The following is a 20,987-nucleotide window of genomic DNA, read 5'->3' as shown; positions in this document are numbered from 1 at the left end:
CACAAGACAACCCCCTCCACCCCAATTAATCCCATTCTGAAGTAATTTCTACTTCAGAATCAGCCTAATTGAACTTGTAAGGCTCCTGGTATCCTTGATCATGTTTAGAAGATATGTAATATACCTTATGGAAATGTGGGAAACACTCAAGTAATATTACAAGCACACACTCTCTCCAGGTTGTCTACTTTTTGCTAATCTCCCTCTTCTGTTAACTATTTTTTTAAGTTTAGTACCATTTATTAAGTGATCTCAGGTGTTGTAGCTGAGGCTTGTCAGCCTGTTCTTAAAACATAAAATGCAGGGCACCTGGATGGTGTAGTCAGTTAAACATTGGACTCTTGGTTTCTGCTGCGATCTCAGGGTCATGAGATCAAGCCCCGCCTTGGGCTCCACACTCAGCACTAAGTCTGCTTAAGATTCTCTCTCCTTCTCCCTCTGCTCCTCATGCTTGCGCATTCTCTCTCTCAAATAAATAAATAAATAAATAAATCTTAAAAAAAAAAAACATAAAATGCTTTTCCAATTCCTCTTGTCCTGGACAGAAGGATCTTCCAGGTAGCATGCCAACAGAGCAAGAGATTGCGATGATGCCAGCTTCAATGATGGTGCCATCTGTATAGGGAGAAGGTCATGGTATATTCAACCACAGCTTACAGAGGTTTGGAAAAGGACCCTTTGAGGGCCCAGACTGCCTAGCATTTTGATGCTCCAACCATGAACTCTTCTTCCAACATGTCCAGGATAAGATTCTCACAGCAATGAGATGCCAAGCCTTTCTGGAACCAAATAATCCACTTGCCACCATTTTTTTTTTTGCATCATCTTCCCACATGGGTTTAATTCCTTCTTTGAAGAGATGGAAGTCACTGTGGCCTGTCAGGTCCCCAGGACGTACCATGTGGTTGTAAAACCTCCAGAACTGCTCTGCAGAGGCAGAAATGCCGATCCGTTTGATATTTTATTCATAGCTCTGTGAGCTGGTGGGATGGCTGGGGGTTCTTCTGGAGTATCAGGAAGTATAGTTGTACTGCAGGAGATGCTCTGCTGGTCCAGGGGCAACAGCCTTCCTCTTACTGCTGCCTTGACTCTTGTCTCATTCCGTTTTTTCCTTCTTTGTGCTGTTTTCTTCATTCTGATCATGGTCTCCACTGTCATCATCTTTCAATGCACTGAACTTGTACATCCTCTCCCTGCCGCCGTCACCACTGCCTCACAGAGTGACTTCCACTCCACCGGGCCCTCTCCTGTTAATTCTTGATAATTTCAGTTTGAGAGGCATTTTCTGACCTTGTCTCCAAATACTCCCTTTTGGTGGCATGTGACCTCCTCTGGGTTGTGGGGTCACATCATATACACATGTAGGAAATAAGAATATGAATAATGGGGGTGAATCCATCTATTATTCCACTCAGTAAATCTAAATCTTGAAGTGAATGAGAGTTGAGAAACTTGAATTTGCTCTTCACATAGGTGATCTCAGTTTCTGTGTGCTTCTCACAGTGTAAGTATGCCACCACCTTCAGTGTGTTCTAGTGTTTAAACATATATTTTTCATTCAGTAGGGACCCTAAACATAAGCCATCTACTTAATCTGGTGCTCAATTGAAGAAATGGGGATCTGTTCCAATGCTGGCCTTATTGATAGACGTTATATAGTTCTTTCACATGGAGCTTTCACAAATGACTTTCAAGGATAATTTTGGCTATATGTAATTTTCCCTTAAATGTTTAATCCCCTTTAAAACTTCGGTGTAAGCTGCAATTTCACTGTACTAACTATAGTCTACTGGTTGAGAAAAATGGCTTTTGTTCCCCGGCCAAAGTGTGTGTTTCAGACAAGCCACTAAAAGGGAAGTATATCATAGAAAAAGAAAAGGCTTGGTCATGGACACCAATCCTCTGAGCACTTGGCCATTGGTAGTGAAATTCCACAGCTGGTGCTTGGAGACAGGGATTGGAGATAGACATTGTAGCCTCACATCCCACCGTACAACCCAAGATTTTTTTCTGCTAGTAGAAAAAAAGTGTATGGAAAAATCATGAATGGGATAGTATACTTTCAAATCAAAACCCAGGAAAAAGGTATGGTTAAGAAATGTATGGGATGAAGAATGGGGGATAAGATAAGTTGTCTTCAAAAAACATTGATTGGGAGGGAATAAGATCCTAAACATTGAAGTGGGGACCTATGGTAAATTCCAATGAAGCTGGGGATGTCATACCTCTAAATTCTATTTTTTCTTTGTCAACTTTTTCCGCCCCTGCCTGAGAAGGTTAACTATGCTTTGCCCCCAAAAATTTGTAATGGCCTCTCTAAAGGTAGTTTCCTTGCAAAGCACTGCTGACTCTCCTCGGGATCTACCCTGCAACTCTTCTTTTCTCCTAGATATATGCCTAGGCTCAAGTCCCAGCAAACCTTAAAGGGTAATCCACTAGAAGGTATGCCACACACTAAAACAGGTGCATGATTTTTCCAATTTATACAGACAGAAATACAGAGAATATGTGTGGGAATGGAGGTGAGTAATTGTGGAAGGAATATAAAGTTAAATAAGGCCAAATTGATTGATATGAGCTCACGCAAAGATTATGGAGTCAATGATTTAATTCAAGTTGTTAGAAAGGACTCTAACAGTGTGATTGGTTGGGTAGCTGAAAATGGACCAAAAAGTGACCTATACTAAGTGAAGTTGAAATGCCAGAATGGCACTGTTATACTATAAAGATAGGGATTCAGAGGCTTGGGAAGATTGGAATGTTAGAGTGGATTTATCATTTAAAATCTGCTCACCTACCCTCGAGGATCTACTCACCATGACTGTGAGAAATAAATTTGTGAGGGTAATCCTAGCATCCTTGAACAACTCTGTGGTCAATCTCCTGTAGGTCAAAAATTATAGCATGAACTGCAACTGAACTGGAATATTTAAATGCAGTGAGGATAATTGGATCCCAGGGTTGTAGGAGCCAAATACTGAAACTTAATTACCAAAGACAAGGTGAGTTTGATTGCTGTAATAGCCAGTAGAGTCAAAGCAGTAATCAGAATAGTCTAATTTGTAGAGAACTTTGGCATTTTTTAGTTGATTATCACATCTCTGGAAAAGAAATAGATGAGCAATCTACTAAATTCTTGATCTGTATAGGTAGGAGAGTTCTAATTTGAGTGAACAATATCTAACTTGAATCACCCAAACAAAGACTCATTGTCTTTTAATCAATTCCCAGACCTGAGCCAGTTAACAGACCCAGAACCCTTTGAATGAAGAGAGGCATGTAATTTTAAGGAAGGACCCTGCTATATTGCCAGAAATTTTTATTGTTAATTTTTCTCCCAACCTTCCTTAAAAGAACCTATGGCCATTGACCAGGTGATTATGCATTGGGGAAAAAATAATCAAACATTTGGAGGATTACTGGACAGTGTCTCTGAACCAGCACTAATTCAAGGAGACCCTAACCATCACTGTGGCCCACAAGTCAGAGCAGGAGCATATGGGTGTCAGGTGATCAATGTAGTTTTAGCTTGGGTTCATCTCACAGTGGGTCCAGTGTGTTCTCAAACCCATGCTATGGTTATTTCTCTATTCTAGAATGTATAATTGGAATAAAAATACTCAGCAACTGGAAGAATCTACATATTGGTTCCTTGATTGTGGATTGAGTGCTATTATAGTAGGAAATGCCAAGTGGAAGCCCCTAGAAATGCCTCTACCTAAGAAAATAGTAAACCAACAGCAATACTGCATTCCTGGAGAGATGGCAAAATTAGTACCACCATCAAGGACTTCAAAGATGCAGGGGTGATGATTCCCACCACTTCCACTTCCTCATTCAACTTACCTATTTAGCTTGTGCAGAAAACAGATGGAACTTGGAAAATGACAGAGAATTATTGTGAAGTTAACCAGTTGATGATTCCAATTGCACCTACCATTCCAGATGTGGTTTTGTTTCTTGGACAATTAACACATCCTCTGGTACCTGGTATGCAGTTATTGATATGGCAAATGTTTTCTTCTTGATAGGTGTTAGTAAATACAACCAGAAGCAGTTTGCTTTTCACTGACAAGTCAAACAATACATCTTCACTGTCTTATGTCAAGAACGTATTAATTCTCCAGCCCTATGTTATAATTTAGTCTACAGTGACCTTGATCACCTTTCCCTTCCACAAGACATCACACTAGTTTATTACATTGATGACATTATGCTGATGGGATCTGGTGAGCAAGAAGTAGCAACTACTCTAGACATATTGGTAAGACACATCAGAGAGTGGGAAATGAATCTGATGAAAATTCAGGGGACTTGCACCTCAGTGAAATTTTTAGGTGTTCATTGACATGGAGCATATTGAGATATCATTTCTAAGGCAAAGCATAAATTATTGTATCTGGCCTTTACTGCATCCAAAAAAGAGGAACGATGCCTAAACGGGCCTCTTTAGAATTGAAAGCAACATATTTCTCATTTGAGTGTGCTACTCTGACCCACTTACTAAATAACCTGAAATGTTCCTAGCTTTGAGTGGGGTCTAGAACAAGAGAAGGCTCTACAACAGATTCAGCCTGCCATGAAAGCTGCTTTGTTACTTGAGCCATATAATCCAACTAATCTGATGGTGCTTGAAGTGTCAGTGGCAAGTTGGAGACTTTGGGAGGCCCCTAGAGCTGAATAACATTGTTGGCCCTTAAGATTTTAGAGAAATACCCTAACATCCTCTGTGAATACTTTCCTTTTAAGAACAAATTTTGGCTTTCCACTGGGCCTTATCAGAGATAGAATAGTTAACCACAGGCCACCAACCTAAGCTGCCCATCATGAACTGCCCCACCATGTCATAAATTTGGCCATGTTAGGCAACATTCCATTATCAAAAAGAAGTGGTATATAATACAAGATTGGGATCAAACATGCCCTGAAGGCACAAGTAAGTTACATGAGAATGTAGTCCAAATGCCACAAATCCATATATTCATGGGCCATGGCCAATGGTTTAATTACATGGTCAAAGACTTGGAAGAAACATGATTGGAAAATTGGTGACAAAGAGTCAGAAGAACTGTTATGTGGATAGACCTCTCTGAATGGGCAAAGAATGTAAGATATTATGCCCCATGCAATGCACATCAAAAGGTAAGCTCAGCCGAGGAAGATTTAATAACCATGTAGATAGAATGGTCCTTTTTGTGGATATCCCTTAGAGCATTTCTTAGTAATACCATATCCCATGGTTAAAGTCAATGAAAAACTACAACAACCCTATTCAGGCAGGACTAATAATGGCCCAGACCCTTCAGGAATAAATGTTTGGGATACCCCCACCAAGCAAAGAATTACAATCAACAAAAGGAAAAGGGAATATGGAATGGGTAGTAGAAGGTACTTACAAACACCAGCTATGACCATGTGACCAGTTACAGAAATGAGGAATATGGTAGTTATGAGCATTTTTCTTGGTAACCTACAGGTTAGCTTCACTATCAGGCTTCTCATTATCATCTCTATCTGCTGTAAAAGAAGGTGTTTATGTTTTTAAAGGGGCTTCCAGGGGAGTAATACTGGGTGGCAATTTTCCTCAAATATTTCCCAAGTCTTTATTGATGATGGTTTTGGTGGGTATGGAAAATTTTGTAACAGCTATAAACAAATAGTTATCAATTTGGGTAAAGAAACTCCCATGCAAGGAGAGGTTAGATTTCTCTATGAGATCAAATATGTTTTTTTATAAAAATTGCTTTAACATTCAACAGCTATGACTGTTTACTGTGAGTGGCCAGTATTGCAATGGTAGAAACCCACTTCCCCTCAATATTATATAAAACTGCACTTGCCTTGGGGTGCCTGTCGTTAAAAATATGACTTCAGCTCAGATCATGATCCCAGGGTCCTGGGATCAAGCCCCACACCGGGCTCCCTGCTCAGAGGGAAGCCTGCTTCTCCCTCTCCCACTCCCCCTGCTTGTGTTCCCTCTCTCACTGTGTCTCTCTCTGTCAAATAAATAAATAAAATCTTTAAAAAAAACTGTACTTGCCTTTTAAGAGGTTAGGTTAGAGAATAATTTCCAAACTGGTTGTATTCTCTGATTTTTTAGACATATCTTGGCACAAGAAATATGTAGTATGCATTGCCTTCCTTGTATATATTGATTGGTGGGGCCAGGGAGGGTTTATTAGGGTTCTACAGAGAAACAGAACTTATAGGGTGTGTGTGTGTGTGTGTGTGTGTGTGTGTGTGTGTCTGTGTGTCTGTGTGTGTGTGTGTGTGTGTGTGTGTGTAGAGAGAGAGAGAGAGAGAGGGGGGAGATTTATTTTAAAGAATTGGTTCAGGGGCACCTGTGTGGCTCAGTTGTTTGAGCGTGGGACTCTTGATTTCAGCTCATCATGATCTCATGGTCATGGGATCGAGCTCCACCTTGGGCTCCACACTCAGTGTACAGTCTGCTTGTCCCTCTACCTCTGCTCCTCTCTCTCTCTCATTCTCTCAAATAAATAAATAAATAAATAAATAAAATCTTTGGGAAAAAAAAGAATTGATTCACTTAATTGTGGAGGCTTGGCAAATCCAAAATCCAATGGAGAAGGATGGAAGGCTGGAGACTCAGGGAAGAGTTGCAGTTTGAGTCCAAAGACAGTCTGCTAGCAGAATTCTTTGTTGCTCAGGGGAGGTTGGTCTTTGCTGTATTAAGGCCTTCAACTAATTGGATGTGGCCCACCCACATTAAGGAGGGTAATCTGCTTTACTTAAACTCCACTAATTTAAATGTCGTCTCTTCTCAAAAATACACCTGCACAGAAACATGCAAAATAATGTTTGAGCAAATATCTGGGCACTGTGATCTAGACAAGTTGACACCTAAAATTAACCAGCACAAAGAAGGTTCCTAGTAAGATGCCAATTTCTTTCCACCTCAATAAGTGGGGCTTATATTGGAGGAGGACAGAGATCATTATAATGAATAAAAAAGAAGTCAGTAGTTTTAAGGGTATATATTGTTAGCAGAGTTTATGTTTATCATCATCCCAGGAATTAGTAAAAACTATAATTTTATCTCTGTAATCCCATAGGATTTGTTAGTATTAGTTCTGGATTACGTTTTATTTAATTGCACAATTATGAGCATCTTAATTGTAATATTGGGTACACACTATATCTAGGAATTCCTTAAATGACACTTGATAGATAGTGGCAGATTGCTCTATTTGCTTGGTGGCACTGGTTAATAATAGTAGATTTCATTTGATTTGAAGTTAAAATTGGCTTATAGGGCTTAGAAGGCACCTATGAGTCACCAGCAATATTATAGAGTCTGGCTTAGCTGGGAGGGTTGTTGGCCAGCAGTAGTAGAGATAGGAAATACAGTAGTAGTCTCTGTGTTGATGTCTGTGGTCATGTTAGTAGGATTGATCAATCTGAATAACCAACAAAGTGGTTCTCATTGTCCTCAATCTGACAAGTGTTGCATGTCTCCCTGTGGTATGCATGTGGCATGTTAAGGTGATCAAAGAGTGGGTGTGTAGGAACACTGGTGAGGGTTGGAAGTTCTCAAGTAAGTAAAGTCAGAGGTCATTCATAGCCAGGGGTAATGGATCTGATTGTCCCCTGTATATCACCCAGGGCAATTAGTTCTACCTGATGGGTGTCAGAAGCAGCTACAGATTTATTCCACAGTGCCTTTAGTAGAGCAAAGTATATGGGTGTCAGACTAGCATGCCTCAATCTCTCCAGATACTGGTAAGTGGTTTGCTCCACTTACACTGGACAATGAGCAGACACAGGCTGAGAATGATTCCAGAGTCAGTAGTCCACATCAGGTCCTCATCAGGATTGAGCGAGAAACAGCTAGACTCTGGATTTTCTATGAGGGAGGAAGGAAAAGTTAAAGTATCAGACGGGTGCTATTTTGCTGTAGGCAATAATGTCAGGGTTACCACATCTATGAAAATGGATAATTGTATTGCATCCAGTGTGCTTACATAAAACAGCAGAAGCTGCAGCATCTCTGTTGGTGGTATCCTTATTTGTTGTGAATTTAAATATGACATAGTTATGCCATGTGGGGGTGGGTTTGATGTAATCAGGACTATGAACAGTATTTTGACCACTTAGAGGACCATTGTCCTTCAGGTTCTCTCTATAGTCCTGGTTTTAAAAGCCCTTTATGGCGGCCCCTGGGTGGCTTGGTTAAGCAGTTGCCTTTAGCTCAGGTCATGATCCCGAGGTCCTGAGGAGCCCCATTCAGTGGGGAGTCTGCTTCTCCCTCTCCCTTTGCCCCTCCCCCCAACTTGTGCACTCACTCTCTCGATGTCTCTCTCGCTTTCTCTCTCTCTCAAATATTTTTTATTATATTCAGTTAGCCACTGTATAGTACATCATTAGTTTTTGATGTAGTGTTCAATGATTCATTAGTTGCATATAACACCCACTGCTCATCACAACACGTGCTCTCCTCAATACCTATCACCCATTTAACCCATCCCTCCACCCTCTCCCCTCTGAAACCCTCAGTTTGTTTTCCGGAGTCCATAGTCTCTCATGGTTCTTCTTCTCTTATTGCTCCCCCTTCAGTTTTCCCTCCCTTCCCCTATCATCCCCATACTATTCCTTATGTTCCACATATGAGTGAAACCATATGATAATTATCTTTCTCTGCTTGACTTATTTCACTTAGCATAATTCCTTCCAGTTCCATCCATGTCAATGCAAATGGTAGGTATTCATCTTTTCTGATGGCTGAGTAATATTCCATTGTACATATGGACCACATCTTCTTGATCCATTCATCTGTTGAAGAGCATGTCGGCTCTTTCCACAGTTTGGCTATTGTCGTCATTGCTGCTATGAACATTGGGGTGCAGGTGCCCCTTATTTTCACTACATCTGTATATTTGGGGTAAATACCCAGTAATGCAATTGCTGGGTCATAAGGTAGCTCTATTTTTAACATCTTGAGGAACCTCCATGCTGTTTTCAAGAGTGGCAGTACCAGCTTGCATTCCCACCAACAGTGTAAGAGATAAATAAAATCTTTAAAAAATAATAAAAAATAAGAACCCATTATGTTTTTCTATGATATATGCTGCTATAGGATAATAGGGTAGGTGAAAAACCCAAGCAATGTTATTTTGTAATGACCATTGTTGCATTCCCTTTGCAGTGAATTGTGAGTGTTGATCTGACTGTGTAACTTTGTAGAGCTCCCAAAGTTTCATTAACCTCTCAATAACACTAGAAAAGGTTAGTGCCTTACATGGGTTAGCCAATAAAAGACCTGTGTGGATATCTACCATTGTTAAGGCATATTTGATGACTCCTACTGCTATAGAGAAAGGCCCAATGAAGTCTATTTGTTAGTTCTGATGTGGCCCTTATCCTCTGTAAATTTTTCCAGTGTCTAGATTTTTGACATCTGGTACAGTCCCTAATGGCTTTGTGCAAATGTTTCTCTACTGGGCCAATTCCTCTATTAACAATCCATTTTCATAACCTATGATACCCAAATCCACTGACCTCTTGGGTGTACACCAATAGAAGGGGTAGGGTAGCTAGTCTCAGAGTCTGGAGACTGTCCATCCTTTAAGAGGCTTGCTTATTTTAGAGGTCTGTTTAGTTCATCAGCTTGTGTGTTGTAGTGTGCCTCCTATGTGTCTTGTTTGACATGAGCCAAGGTATGGTATGCCCAGATGGGCAGAATGGGAGCCAATGTGGCGAATTTTCCCCATATCTCTTTACCCCAAATGTCTCAACCTTGAATTTTCCAGCCATGATTTTGCTAAAGTTCAGATCAACCCATTAGCCACCAACCAGGAGTCTGTGAAAATAAAACCTTAGGAAAATGTTTGTCAAAGGCATGCTTTATTAATAGAAGTATTGCATGCAGCTCAGCCCTCTACCCTCCTTATGGAAATTGGAGTGTTTGAACAGGGGTAATAGGCTGTGGCTGTCCATTGTCTTGCTGCCTTATACCCCAGGACCCCTTCAAAGGTAAAGACAGACCATTGTTTTTCTCATTTTAAGAGTGTTGGCTGTCCTCCCTCCAAGTCCCCATTAAGCAAGAGGTGGAGGCATTTCTGGGGGCTTTAGCAAGTTAACCTCAGTGGCAGGGTATATGCTAATTCCTCATAGAATTGTGGCACTCCAGCATCTCGATTATTTAGATGACATTTCCATTTTAATAAGGAGGCCTCATTAAATTTTACAGGGAGCTTTTTCCATTGCTCAGGGTATAATAGGCATCTCGATCCATAGAGTAATTGGTTCTGCTCCAGTAAGTGCTTCAGTTTTACTAAGTGCTTAGTATGTTACCAGGGGTTGCCTCTCTACTGGTGAATACTTTGGGGCTAAATCTGGGAGCTGCTTACACCAAAAGCCTATGCATAGCCGTTTAATTGTTCATTTGGTCCAGAGGCTCCAGGAAGCAAATTTGCAGTGGCCAAAACTTCTCATTAAGTCCTTTCCTCAAAGCATTAGTAGAACTGCCAAAGTAATAGCCTCCTTTATTTTATCTACTGCCTGTTGTTGCTCAAGTCTCCATTGAAAAGTGAAAAACTTATAATAAGCCAGGACCAGCACTGGAGGTATAGAATGTGTTGGCACCAAAATCCAAACATTCCTACCAAATCCTACCAGTTCCTGTTATAAATTCCAAATATAGCCTCAAAATGTGACAGACTGAGAGGGCCTTGGATCTTATGTGGGGCAATTGCCCATTCCCTCTCAGTGAGGTGTTTGTTCACAGTTGTGATGACCTATGAGACAGAGTCATGGTCAGGTCCAATGAGAAGGATGTCATTGATATAATGTGAAAGCTGAGTTTCTAGTATAAGAGTGAGTCAAACATTTGGGTCCTGACTGCAAAGATGGTGTTTAAATTCAGGACTATTTAAATACCCTGTAGGCAATCTAGAAAAGATATACTATTGACCCTCAAAGGTGAAGGTGAATTGTGGTTAATTCCCTGTGAAATTTTTACAGAATAGAACATGTCAGCAGAACTACTAGGTATTTACCCAAAGTATAAAAAAATACAGATCTGAAGGGATAAGTACACCCCAATGTTTATCAAAAATAATGAAATCTTGGGCGCCTGGATGGCTAAACAGAGAGCCCGATGTGGGATAACTGTCTGCCTTTGGGTCAGGTCATGATCCCAGGGTCCTGAGACTAAGTCCCGCATTGGCAGGGAGCCTGCTTCTCCCTCTTCCTCTGCCTCTCTCTCTCTTTGTCTCTGTCTCTCATGAATAAATGAATAAAATCTTTTAAAAAATAATGAAATCTTGACATTTACAATGATGTGGTTGGAGCTAGAGTGTATCATGCTAAGTGAAATAAGTCAGTCAGAGAAAGACAAATACCCTATGATCTCACTCATATGTGGAATTTAAGAAAGAAAACAGATGAACATATGGGAAGGGGGGAAGAAAAAAAGGAGAGAGGGAAACAAGCCATAATTGACTCTTAATAATAAATAACAAACTGAGGGTTAATGGAGGGAAGTTGGGGGCGTAGGCTAGATAGGTTATGGGTATTAAAGAAGACACTTGTTGTGATGAGCACTGGGTGTTGTATGTTAAGTGATGAATCACTGAATTCTACTCCAGAAACCAATATAGCACTGTATGTTAGCTAACAAAATTTAAATTTAAAAAAGTAATAATGCTAAAAAAAAGAATGTCAGCAGAATCTATAACTGCAAACCATTTACCCCTGTTGTTTTAAATGTCATTCATTAAGGCAATAATATCTGGTAGAGGCACTCTAATAAAGGGGAACAACTTTGTTAACTCTTCATTAGTTGTAGCTTTCAGCAACTAATATTAGAAAATTGAAAGGTGGTAAGGATCAGTACCCCTTCTTTAACTAAGTCAGCTATGAGAAGCCATAATCCTTCAGTCCCTTGCTTTAGGTGGTACCGTGGCACATTTACCACTCATACCAGTAGGGGAAGGTTAACTGATTTCTACTGGGTTATGCCCACCAATAGCATAAAAGCTTTAGGCTTGTTCCATGAGGTTACCTGCTCCCTGAAGATGTCCATTCTAATAATGGGGAAAAGGGCGGTATTGGAGGGATGGAAGAATAAGTAGGACAGAATAATTTTTTAGCAATAACTGGGCCAATTTTAATAGTTAAGCAGGTAATCCTCCCCCCTTTTAATCCTCCTACCAAGCTGGTCACCTCCTGGGTGAGGGGGTCCCTTTAAAACATGAGTGCTTCCTGGGATTAGGGAGATTTCCTTTAAAACATGAGTGCTTCCTGGGATTAGGGAGATTTTGATACCCATGTCCCACAAAGCCAGCCAGTGTTGCTTTTTTTGGAACCCAAACAACTGTTAATGTAATAAAAGGGTAATTTTCTACCAGAGGGGGCACTTCTGTGACCACTAGATCCCTATGTAGAATTAAAGTCCCTGTCACTGGCAGAGATCAAGAGCCAGTATGGAAGGTAAAGCTGCCTCCAAAGGGGAAACCTGTGATGGGTTTTAAACTGACTCTAGTATTATAATTGTTACACTGATTTACCAAAGATGATCATTCAATTTGGGACCCTCTCATCACCTAAGGTGTAGTATAATCTCCCTTGTCATCTCAGGGTCCCCTTGTTTATCTCAGGGTTCATGTTCAAATAGGGGCCTGACTGTAGGTGGTTGGTTTGGCCCAAGAGGGAGGCAAGCTTACTGTTGACAGTATTTTTTATTTGGATCCAATGGATTATTATTTGTGGAATTAACAGGCAACACTTGACTCTGAGATTGTCTTCCATGAGCTTCTATTAGATCCAGGGCATCTATGTCCTCTTTAACATTTTAGCATTAATCATCATTGTCACTGAAGAAGACTTTCATTTGTTAGGAGCCTTCCTGAGAAATAACTGGGTGGATTCAGGAGTCAATTCAGCTTCCTCTGAACTTGCCAATCCATCGTGCCACACACCATGTGTTACCTGATAAGCCCACTTCAACATCAACTTGTGGAGGAGATGGTTGGCCTTAGCTAACAAAAACATTGATAGTTGGCCTGGGCCTTTATAAAGCCTAACATAGAGTAGGTAGCTTTGTAAGCCATAAAAATCCACATTAATAAAGTATAAATCTGGGGCACCTGGGTGGCTCAGTTGGTTAAGCGACTGCCTTCAGCTCAGGTCATGATCCTGGAGTCCTGGGATCGAGTCCCGCATCGGGCTCCCTGCTCAGCAGGGAGTCTGCTTCTCTCTCTAACCCTCCCCCCTCTCATGCTCTCTATCTCATTCTCTCTCTCAAATAAAAAAAAAAGTATAAATTTGGACCAAGGTCCAAAATCTCCTCTGTAAGTCATTACAACCTTCTGCACAAGTTGTGTAGGATCCTTTAGTAGAAATTCCATTATTCCATCTCATACTATGGCAGCCGGTAGCTTAATTCCAGCCTCTGTTAGGGAGTGCTTGCTCCTTGACAGGTACATTCTATATACCTAGGCAGCCCCTTTTTAATCTGGCTCCTGTACCAGGTCATTAAGGAGAGACTAGGCCTCAGGGTAAAAGAGAAGATGTGTCTCCCCTACCAAATGAAAACCAGCCCCTCCTTCCTGGCCCTCCCCTTTTGTCTTTTCTGCCTTAATTATTTTGTGAGTGGTCACTAGTAAAGCAATGGGCAAATTATCCCAGTCACGGTTGTGGTGACACCATGCTGCCTTTTCTTCCAGAGAGCACCAGTCCTCCTCCCCAGGGTCTTCCCCTCTGTCTTGTCTCCCCAGGAAGTTTAGACTCCTACCTCTTGGTGGCTTGCTGCCACCTAGAACAGGGCCTAGCAAGAGTCTTGTGGTTTTGAGCACCTGTTCAGCAGGACAATGACCTCCTTTGGAGTCTTGGAAGAGACAGTGGTATAAACTTTCTTGCCTTTAGTCACCTTAAGAAATGCTTTAGCCAGTTCAGCCCAAGGATTGGGATCTCTGTAGCTCTCTGGGGGAAAGGCTAGAATGACATCTGCAACAGCACAACTGAGAGTTGCAACAGCAGAGGCATGCTAGCTGCTTGCAAAAGCTCTCCTCTAACTGTGCTTAGGAGACGAGCCTCAGCCTGATGTCTGCCTCATCAGCTCCTTTGCCTGCCATGACAAGGATGGCCTCTCATCTCAGAGTACCCCAAATCACCAGCCTGGCTAAGAAGTCCTTCCTACTATAGCCTGTTATGGGGATGGGCCAACCTACCCTTAATCCAGAAGCATGTGTTCATCCTCTTTTCCTGTTCAGCCCCATGTGTTTTACAACTTCCAGCACCTGCCTAGTGAGGGACCCAGGTGAGTAGGCTGATCTTCCTCTGCCAGTTCAGCACCTCTGACCACAAAAGTCAGTTCCAATGTTGTGGGTTCACTCAAGGGCTAGCATTACCACTTGGCCAGACTAATGAAGTATAAGGGGGAAGCACCAAAAATAGAGTGAAGTACAATGAAGAGCAATGCCATGCCAGACTGACTTAGAAGTATTCCAAATTTTGAGTCCCAATCTCTTAAGGCTTTCTGTAATCCATTTGCCAGTTGCTTGACCTACTGATGCGGTAGACTCCATGCTAATTCCTTGATTATCATGGGAATCCTGTTCTCATCACCACTTGTGAGCACAAGGATTTTAAGATACAACCATGAGTTAACAGTAGCATGTAACAAGCTTAATTTGGGTGGTAGTTGAACAGGTAGTATGAGAGAAGTCCTTCACAGCAGGAAACCTTCCAGAGAGCCATATCAGGCCACTACCCAGAAGGGGAAGAGGGCAAGAGAACTCCCAAGGGAAAGTGAAATTGGAGAGGGGGCTTATGTGTGTAGGTGGTGTCACTCAGCAGCAAGATGAGGAGACTCTTGGTCAGAAAACATCAATGGGCCGCATCAGCTTGAGTTATTTTATAGCTACAGGGTTTGTTTTATCTATGTTTAGAAGATATTGGGTGCAGTTTCATGAAGTTTGTAAAACAGACGGGCTTAAATTCTAAGTTCATAAATCTTCTAAATAATAACTCAAAGAGAGAGATATTATGCTTGCTAGAGGAAGTTGACCTTATCTTTAAATAAAGCCAATGGTGAAGCTCTGGGCCATTGTAAGCCAGTGGCTTGGTATTATTTAGCTAAAAAATTCTTTAGAGTATAGTTCATTTGTTTCACTTGTCCAGAAGACTGAGGATTATAAGGAGTAGAGTAAATTATTTGTATTTTTAGGTTTTTAGAGAGCTCCTGAGTTACCATAGAAATGAAATAACCTTCCCTACCAAATTCTACATATTCAGGAATTCCAAAGGTTGGGATGATATTATTTAATAAGTCCATGAAACACTGAATATATGCTTTAGCTGCTAGGAACACTTCTGGCAATCCAGACATCATACACAATATTATTAATCAATCTTTCTTACCCTCTGAAGGTGAAAACTCTATGCTATAGACTGAATGTGTCTCCCCAAAATTTTTATGTTGAAACCAAATCACCATTGGGATGGTATTTGGAAGTAGAGCCTCTAGGAGGTGATTAGGTCATGAGGGCCGAGCCCTCGTGATAAGATTAGTGCCCTTATAAAAGAGACCCCAGAGAGCTCTCTCCTCCCTTCCATCATGTCAAGACACAGCAAGAAGACTGCTGTGTATAAAACAGAAAGCAGGTCCTCACTAGACACCAAAAATGCTGGTGCCTTGACCTTGGACTTCCCAGACTCTAGAACCATGGAAAATAAGTTTCTGTTACTTATAAGCCACCCAGTTTATGGTAGTCTGTTACAGCAGCCCAAATGGACTACCCTATAAAGTCTATTTGCTGTCAGATCCCATGTAACATTGTCCTCAGTAATCTTCCTTGACATACCTTAGGTGTTTCCCATAAATACTTTTTCTGACAAGCAGTACACTTTTGTATTATTTCCTGAATCATTTAATCCTTATTCCAAGTGTGGTAAGAGTCCAAGGTTTTCAGTATATTCCTTTTATCTGAATGAGTTTGTTGGTGACATGAGAAAACCATCCAAGCATATAACAATTGAGATACATGAATATTCCTATTTCATAATTCCCATATTTCTATGGTATATTTCTTGGCTCTCCTTGGTTTCCGATTTTCTAAATCTCATGGAGTTGCATATTTCTAAAATTGTGAATAGGATTTCCTGGATAGAATTAATGGGGTTTCAATTTCTCCAGTCAAAACCTTAGTAGCTCTTTCCTTGGCTTGGTGTGCAAATTTATTTTCTTTAGATATTTCATCTTGTTGTCTGATATGAGCTCTACAATGAATTTTAGAAATCTGTTGGAGAAGTTGGGATGACTCTAACAAATCAGCAATTGTATTTTTCATGTGATACTTTAGTTCCCACTGATGCTAGAAAGTTCCCTCTATTCTTCCACATTTATCTCATCGCATGATAGACACCAAATGTATGTTTACTATCAGTATAGATATTTACTTTAAGATTGCTGTTTACTTTAAGATCTATGGCTAATTTAAAAGTTTATGCAAGAGCCATGAGTTCTACTTCATGAGCTGATCTTGTTTGGGAGATGATAAGCCTCTAGAAGTTAATAAGGACTGACTACTATATATGACACTTTTCTATTTTCCTGTGTGTCTCTCATACAAGATATATCAGTGAACAATATTAAGTCGGTATTGGGAACAGAAATATCAGACGAAAGTTGAGTATCTTCTACTACAACTGTGAGAGAATCATATTCAGGTATTTGGTCAGGATCTGGCAACAGAGTAGCTGGGTTCAAAAGGCTTCACTTTACTAGAATAACATTGGGGTTAGACAGTAACACTTTTCCATAGCTATTTCCATAGCATAATGACAGGTGTTATGTCTTATGAACTTATAAAATAGCAGTAACAGCATGAGGTGCATGTAAGTAAATTAATTGTTCCAGGGTCAAAGACTGAGTTTTTTCAACTAGAAGACCAGCTGTGCTAAGGCTTATAAATATCCTGGCATCTCCAAATCCAATAACACAGAAAAGTAAACAATAAGCCTATTAACCAGAGTCTAGTTTTTAAGAAAGTACACCATTAGCAGCTCCCTTTTCATAACAGAAAAGATGGAATAGTTTGTCAAAGTTAGGAACTCCTAATCCTGGCAGAGAAATAGCAGTTGCTTTAAGCATTTAAAAGACTTCTCACGGGGTGATGTATGGAAGTGTTGAATCACTAAATTGTACACCTGAAACTATTATGCTGTATGTTAACTAAATGGAATTTAAAACAAAACTTTTTAAAAAGAGTATAGTTATCTTAATAAGTACTAAGAATTGTATAGAATTGTTGAATCATTATATTGTACCCCTGAAATTAATAAAGCACTATATGTTAACTTTAATTTAAAATCTTTAAAGAAAAAATAAAAAATAAATTTGAAAAAGAAAAAGAAAAAATATTTCTGTAGGGGCACCTGGGTGGCTCAGTCAGTTAAGCGTCTGCCTTCAGCTCAGGTCATGATCTCAGGTTCCTGGGAGCCTGCTTCTCCCACTCCCTCTGACTGCTGCTCCCCCTGCTTGTGTTCTCTCTCCTCTCTCTCTCTCTCTGTCAAGTAACTAAATAAAATATTTTTTTAAAAAAATAAAAGACTTCTCTAGCTTCTTTGGACCACAGTAAAAGTTCTAGTGCTGCATCATGTGACAGCTCAATGAGATAGTTAGTCTTTTCAGAAAAGGAAGACACACAATGCCTGCAATACCCAACCAATCCCCAAAATCAGTGGAGTTTTTTTTTTTCAGTGTAGTTTGCTTCATCTGTAAATGGGCTGACTTTGAGATGGAACTATCTTCTGCCTGTTGACCAATATTAAATGTCTCAAATATTTGACTTCAGTTTGATAATACTACAATTTATCCAAAGAGGTTTTATGTTCTTCAGCAGCTAAAAATACTAAGAAATCCAAAGTATCTTCTTTATAGGCATACAAAGTCTTAGTAATTATCAATAAATCATGCATGTATTGAACTAGCATGGGCTACTAAGTCGGAGAAAGTTTTTCAAGTTCTTATATATATGTCTAGAGAATATACAGGCCCTTGAACAAGGCATGGGTTATGGGTGCAAACACCCCCATGCAGTCAAAAATCCACATACAAGTTTTGACTCCTGTAAAACTTCACTACTAATGGCCTACTACTGAGCAAAAGCCTTATCAATAACACAAACAGTTGAGAAACACATATTTTGTATGTTACATGTATTATATAATGTATTCTTACAATAAAGGCAGCTAGGTAAAAGAAAATGTCATCAAGAAAATCATAAGGAAGAAAAAACACATTTACACTACTATACTGCAACAAAAAAGATTTGTATATAAGTGAACCCACACAGTTCAAACCCATGTTGTTCAGGGGTCAACTGTAATAGGCAAATCTCTCAGACATCCACTGGTACAAGAAAGCCTCCATAGGCAAATACAGAGGAACCTTGATTCCTCAGCTAAAGATAAGAAAAGAAAACTAAAAAGAAGTCTATTACAGAAAAACATTTAGCTGATGCAGGTATAGAAATTAAGATAGTAGCATGGTTGGATATAACAAGTGTCAAAGGAATGACTAACTTCTTTATTTCTCTCAGATCTTATACAAATTTATAGTAAGTTGAACTTTCTTGTCAAGTTGTCCTTTCTTTTTCATAGGTGCAAGGCCTTTTTTTAAAAAAAAAAATATGCTCTGTCTTTCCAATTCTTTAATTAGGATTTCTAAATTCCTAAATCCTAGTTCCTAAAGATGAATCAATTCCTATAATTCAGAGTGTTTTTCCAGCATCAAATGGGACTATAACTTTCTCCTGCCCCCCTTTTGTTTCAGAAGGACATATCTAGCAACTCAGGTGTTTTGCCACCTGAGTACCCCAAAAAACTCGATGCAGAGTACAGAATGTAGTAACCCTTGGTTTATATACCAGGTCCCTTTCCATCAGATTAACAGTCACAACAGGAGACAAGAGAAAATCATGTTCCTCTAACAGATAACTTACTGCACAGGAAATTTAGAGTAGAAGGAATAGGTAGAAGGTTGTCCAGAGATACCCACAACTTGGATATATTTATGGGCCAAGGAAAAACAAGAAAGGTCATTAGAAAACACAGAACATCTCAACACCCAAAAAGCAAATAATCTAATTTTAAAATGGGCAGAAGACATGAACAAACATTTCTCCAAAGAAGACATATAGATGGCCAACAGACACATGCAAACATGCTCAACATCACTCATCATCAGGGACAAGCTAATCAAAAATACGAGATATCACCTCACACCTGTCAGAATGGATAAAATCAAAACCATAAGAAACAATAGGTGTTGGTGAGGATGTGGAGAAAAAGGACCCCTTTGCACTCTCAATGTGAATGAAAACTGGCGCAGCCACTGGAGAAGACAGTATAGAGGTTCCTCAAAAAATTAAAAATAGCCCTAGGTTCCTCAAAAAATTATAAATAGCACTACCCTACAATCCAGTAATCACACTACTGGGTATTTACTCAAGAAATACAAAAACACTAATTCAAAGGGATACACGCACCCTGACATTTATAGCAACATTATTTACAATAACCAAATTATGCAAGAAGCCCAAATATCTATCAGTAAGTGAATGGATAAAGAAGATGTGATATATAATATATATATATAATATTTTTCAGCCATTAAAGAGAATGAAATCTTGCCATTTGCAACAACATGGATGGAGCTATAGAATCTAATGCTAAGCAAAGTAAGTCAGTGAGAGAAAGACAAATACCATATGATTTCACTCATATGAGGAATTTCAGAAAGAAAACAAATAAGCAAGGAGAAAAAAAGAGAGAGAAACAAACCAAGAAATACACTCTTAACTATAGAGAACAAACTGATGGTTACCAGAGGGGAGGTGGGTGAGGGAATGGGGGAAATAGGTGATGGGGATTAAGGAGGGCACTTGTTGAAATGAGCACTGGGTGATGTATGGAAGTGTTGAATCACTACATTGTACACCTGAAATTAATATAACACTGTATATTAACTATACTGGAATTAAAGTAGATAGATGATAGATGACAGATAGATGATAAATAGATGATAGATAGATAGATGATAGATACAAAAGAAAACACAGAACATGTGCCTCCAGTACCTACAAGAACAGTCAAGGAAAGACTTAGGCAGGGGAAAAAACAGACATGTGAATTTTTTCCATTCTCAGCTGCAAGGTTCCCCCATTGCCAATTTTGCTTATTAGTTTGTACTATCTGCATTTATTTCCTCTGTGATTTCCTGCAGGATAATCTTTTTGAGGCGGTTGTAAAGCTTCAGAGTTCATTTCTATCCCTTTGATCTTCCTCAGTCTCTTCTGGTATTCATTTTTCCAATGCCCTTTTTATAATAGTGACATGTTGACTTTACATTAGGGGATTCCCTCATATGTGTGGAGGGCTCTAGATAATGGTTTGTTCTTTTTATGAATAATTCTGAGAACTTAATACTGAGGTCTTGAGGTTTTATTTTTTTCATCTTTATCTGTCTCCATAATCTTCTAAAACTGAGTTCCTGCTGTTGCCAATACCTAAGAAACTGTCCTTGCAATCTAACTACTTTTTCCCTTGCTTGTGCTTGAGTTCTAGGCAAAAAGGTTACCACTAAGTAGAAAAAACCGAGGGATTTTTCTAATCTGCTCCTGGATCCATCCTTGTAAATTTAGATAATACCTTAGTAAACTACTGGTGAAAATCAATGAGGAGTCATCCAGCTTCTGGGTGCAGCATTGTAGTTTCTTCCAGTTCACCTTCTGCAGAAAGGCTTCAAGGATTGCCATCATCAATCCCTTGCATTGAGTTTCCAAAGCTCTAAGAGCAGCCTGAGCTGTTGGAAGAGGTAAACAGTAGACTTCTTGAAGCCAAGGCACTTCCTGGTGATGGGAGCTATTTGGTCCCTGTCATGAGCTGAGTTGTGTCCCCAGAAATGTATGTTGAAGTCCTAACCCATGACACCTGTGAATGTGACCTTTTTTGGAATTGGAGTT

General features: G+C 39.8%; 1 pseudogene; it reads right to left on the bottom strand.

Annotated features, from left to right (window-relative positions):
• Window positions 1-695: 695 nt before the first annotated feature.
• On the bottom strand, window positions 696-20,780 carry LOC112823918 (eukaryotic translation initiation factor 4E type 2 pseudogene; annotated as a pseudogene).
• Window positions 20,781-20,987: the final 207 nt, after the last annotated feature.

Source organism: Callorhinus ursinus, unplaced genomic scaffold (genome assembly GCF_003265705.2).
Source record: "Callorhinus ursinus isolate GAN/ISIS: 27379988/994484 unplaced genomic scaffold, GSC_fseal_2.0 scaffold40, whole genome shotgun sequence".
NCBI classification, from domain to species: Eukaryota; Metazoa; Chordata; class Mammalia; order Carnivora; family Otariidae; genus Callorhinus; species Callorhinus ursinus.
Note: the sequence above shows the minus strand (reverse complement) of the source record. Positions and strands in the feature narration are given on the sequence as shown.